We start from the raw sequence: 5055 nt of genomic DNA, 5'->3' as shown, positions 1-5055 counted from the left end.
GAGGGTGTAAATCCTTACGGGAGTAGAAAGCCTCATCTTTCTCCCGCGGAGCGGCTGGTAGTTTCGAACCACTGACCTTAAGGTTCGCAGCCCGATTCCTAACCACTACGCTACCAGAGTAGTGCTCAACATTAGTTTGCAGCAATATCTGGGGCTGTCTTTGCTGTCCCAGATGATCAGCTAAAACTTGAAAATTGAGAACAACAGGTGTGAATGCTCTGAAGAGTATCTCTAAAATCATCCCTGCAACCCTAATCAGAAGGTGGCAATACCAATCAGATTAACATGACTTTTAAGAGTCTAGATAAGGGAAGAGCTGATGATTTTAAAGAAAGCTTTTAATGAAATTGCTAGAAAAAAGAAACTGCTTCGATTCTTTCTCTCCTGTTTTAGAGACAGGGTGGGGTAGAAAAGAGAGTGCAGTCTTTTGTCCCTGTTTAAGCCAAGTGATGGATGCCCCAACAGAAACACCTACTACGATGATGATGCTTTATGTGAAGGACAAAGGCATTTCACTTCTCAACAGGAGAAGTCTTTGAGCACATTTTCTTCCTGCCTTCTAGCTAGGGCAAGACAAGAGAATTCATGGAAAAACTCAACTTTTAGAGCAAACAAAAGCATACAATGGAAAAAATTAAAAATTACATAAAAGACAGGGGTTACTGGTCCAAGAGAGACTGGAGGAACCTGAGACTATAGCCCTCAGCTACCTTTCTGGTCTGGAATGGGATTCACCCATGTGGTCCAATTTTCAATCACATGGTGGATAGGTATATAGGGGGGATAACATTAATAATGGATGCTCACCATGGAATAATCAATCATTCACCACCAAAAAGGGAATATTTACTTAAGAAAAACAGCTCAGAAGGGTTGGGAAGGAGGGTAAAATGGAAATACGAACTCCAGGGAGAAAGAGGGATAACTATGGTTACATGAAGGGGATGGCAATGATTGATATGAAACCAAATGTGTTGAAGTAAAACTGGAAAAACCTTCACTCAATTCACAGCAAAAAGTTTTTTGTTTTCTAAAAAAAAACAAAGCACATGAAAAAGGAAGTATCAGAAATGACACAATTCCTTCCACATTTTGCCATGAGTTACCAGAAAGCCAAATAAATATATTGTTTTTATGTGCCATGGAGTCAGTTCCGACTCATAGCGACCCTCAACTGGGTTTCCGAGGCTGTAAATCTTAATGGGAGCAGAAAACCTCATCTTTCTCATGTAAAACAGCTGGTAGTTTTGAACTGCTCACCCTGAGGTTCGCAGCCCAATTCGTAACCACTATGCTGTATATACTATAGAAAAGGTAACAGACATGGGGATGGAACCTTGGCAAAAAGGAAGATCTGCTGGGAAAAGAGAACAAGGCAGTGCACTGTAACTGGTGTTAACAAGACCCTCAGAAAGCATCTCCAAAAATATGATAAATTTATTCGGGTTTTCAAATACCTGCCATAATGTTGTTAGTTGCCTTTGAGTTGCCAGCTCACAGTGGCCTTACATGTAACAGCTGAAACTTTGGTCAGGTATGTTACAGGTATGTTAGAGGCCATTGTTGTGTGTATTGTTTAATGCCTTCCAACTTCGGGGGCTCGTATTTCAATATTGGAAGATAGTCTGTTATGATCTCTAAAATTTTCATTGGACATTTTTGGAAGCTTCACTAGGCCTTTATTCCTACTCTGTTTTAGCCTGTAAGTTCTGCGGAAACCTGTTCACCACGGGTAGCTGCTGATATTTAACACAATATAGCTGGTGGCGCAGCTTCCAGCATCACAGCACTAAACAAGTCACCATAGTCTAACACTCTGACAGAGGCGTAATGGTCTGCCATGATGCCCCTAAAATACCTGCTGTCATCAACTCATAGTGACACTATAGGACAAACTAGAACTGACCCTATAGGCTTTCCAACTCTTTCCAGAGACAGACATCTGCTTTTTCTTCCTTGTAGAAGCTGATGAGTTCGAACCACTTACCTTTCCAATAGTAGTCAAGTGCTTAACCACTTTACCACCAGGATTCCTTGGACCTGCCATAATAGTGGTCACTGAAAAAAAGATATTTATCAATGGGAAAACAAAGGTAGCACCACATTAGTGCCTCTTTCTTCTCTACCTAGTGTTCCAACACAAGAAGATGTGATGGGGAGGTATAGTCAATAAAGAAAAAAAGCAAACATAGATCTTATCTTGCCTATAATCTTACTCAACAGTAGTATTTTTGTCTGTTTGCTTGTTTGAATTGCACATGGATCAGATCAAAACTAATGAGAGGTGAAAAGATGTGAGATTTCAATTTAAACCAGATTGAACATTTTAATAATTGGAAGAAAAGCTATTCTTATAGTCAAAAGGCACAGGGAAGGTATGGGATCTCTTTGAGATGCTGTAAAGAAAGCAAGGGAAGCTTCCGTAGCTCTTGGTTAGAAACAGAGCAAGGAGAAAAATAAAAGTCTTTCCCACTTTACTTGCTTTAGATTTAGTCTGGCCAATTTAACATGTAGAAATGGTTTCACAACTTAAGTCTCCAAGGTCAGAGATAACTCATTCTCCCTAGGTATTTCTGCACAGTTTGTAATATGAAAAGTAAGATAAAAAATAACAATTTATATACTTTATAATATCAAACATTGCAATCTGAGGCATTTACTCACTAAGATTTGTCAAGTAATAAAGCAAACTACCCACATGATTTCCCATTAACAATTAAACATTCTGTAATAATTCCACCACCCATCTTCACCCAGCTTTTCAAAGTGAAGAAAAGTCTTACATTAATACAGGCACATAGTTCCATTAACCTAAAATCTACCATAATTGTGCCAGTCATTTGAAAAAGATTTCTTCCAGATAAAAAATTTGACTTACCTTAATATGATTCTCATATTTGCCAAGCTATAAAATAAGTTTGGAGTTTAGAAGCTTGTCTATTAAGTCTGTTTTCTGAAGCTATGCTCTTCATTCAGATCCAAGTTGCTTGTTTGTTTTTCTGCTTTTCCTAAAAAATCTCTCCACGTAGTCAACCCACCAGCCTAGCCACACATTTCTCCATGATTACTACTTAACATTTCTAAATCTCTAAGGATCCCTTTCTCATGTCTCATCCAGTTACTAAATTTGGTCTTTGTTCTCATGAAATATTGTAGATCTTTCCTTTTTTCTTAAAACCAAATGCAGCTTATCTTTTATTGTTTACTTTGCATTTTAAACACATTTTGGTCTCATGGCAGAATATTACAGTGAACTCATTATAAAATTTCAACCATCTCCAAATATATTCTTGTTAATCCCAGGTCTCAATTATCCCTATAATCTGCATTTACTTTTTTTTATCTCTGGGGACACTAAACATTAATGAAAATTGCATAACTATGCTAATTTGAAAAAGCAACAGTGGTGCAGTGGGTTACGAGTAGGACTGCTAACCACAGGTCAGCAGTTCAAATTCATCAGCCTCTCCACAGAAGAAAGATGAGACTTTCTGCTCCCTTAAAGATCTGCAGTCTCAGAGATCCTATACAGGGTCACCATGAGTCAGAGCTGACTTGACACCATACAGCCACCAGTACCACCATGCTACCTTGAGTCACTACAGATCCATGGTCCTTAAACTCAGTTTAGTGTCCTTTGTTAAGCTTCTGCTGTTGATATAAAACAAACAAACAAACAAAAAACCATACAAAGATTGTTATTTTTTTCATTGACTTAATGTTTTATTCTAAACATATCACATCATATGCTATTCTTTGAAGAAATTCTGAAACCAATGCAAAACATCTCTACTATGTTACAGGATGTCTCTTTTTTAAGATTTTGGGGGGGAAAATGTACTCTTTTCTCTGACCACGGTTTCTTCCCCTACCTATTATATTGTGTTTCATCTTTCTTAATTTAAATCTAAAACCTTGCTCTATTCGTCATTTTATTCTCTAGTTTCTTTAATTTCTTCTCTTCTGTTAGAATGTTGACTCCTGAGATGAATGTTGGAGTGTAGTGACTCCAACCACCAGGCCCATGGTTCGAGCCTTGCAGGCACTCTGAGAGAGAAAGGTAAGGCTTTCTATTTCAGTGAATATTTAAAACCTCAGGAAGCCTAAACATGGTTTATATGAGTCAAAACTGACTTCATAACACTTAAAAATATGAATGTTAATTCTACGTTCTCCTCAAGCTACTCTGCTCTTTCTCTTCTTTTAACTATGTTGCCCTGACTTTACAATTCTAATTCCCTTCCAAGTATACCATCATACACACACAAACCAGTTGCCCTCAAGTTGATTCTGATTCATGGAGATCCCATGTGTTTCAGTGTAGAACTGTGTTCCATAGGGTATTCAATGCCTGACTTTTTACAAGTATTTGCTCTAAAATGTCTACAGGTAGATTCAAATGAATGATCTTTTAGTTAACTGCCAAATGCTTAACTATTTGCACACCCAGGGATTCCCAAACATACCATACACTCAATAAGCATTTTAAACACCCTAACAATCTATCTCCCAAACTCAACACCCCACAAAGTTCCTCAATGGCAATATACTCTCTGCTTCCTTTGGTTCTTCCCATCTCTTTGGTCTGTACCCTTCTGAAACAGTCTGTGCTGTGAGTCACCCTGATTTTGAACTCTCTTCTCCCTGTTTTTAAAAGTTATTACATCTCTATCCTCTTCTTAATTCTAAACAACAAATTTTTATTATTTTTTATTTATTCTAAACCAGCAACTTTTTTCTTAAGAGACTGACAGTTAATATTTTAGGCTTTGCATGACATGTAGTATCTGTCGTAACTAATTGATTCTGCTATTGTAGTGCAAAAGCAGCCATACAAAAGCCAAAGCAATTGCCTTCTAATTAATTCTAACTCACACACCCAATAGGACAGAATGTAACAGCCACATGGAATTTTCAAGACTACAATCTTCCTAGAAACAGACTGCCACATCCCTCTCAGGAGAGGCTGGTAGACTTGAACAGCTGACCTTTTAATTAGCAGCTGAGAGCTAAACCATTGCAAAACCAGAACTCTTTAAAGCAGCCATGGTGGTG

This window comes from Chrysochloris asiatica, unplaced genomic scaffold, assembly GCF_000296735.1.
Source record: "Chrysochloris asiatica unplaced genomic scaffold, ChrAsi1.0 scaffold00012, whole genome shotgun sequence".
Lineage (NCBI taxonomy): Eukaryota > Metazoa > Chordata > Mammalia > Afrosoricida > Chrysochloridae > Chrysochloris > Chrysochloris asiatica.
This window is presented reverse-complemented; position numbering follows the sequence as displayed.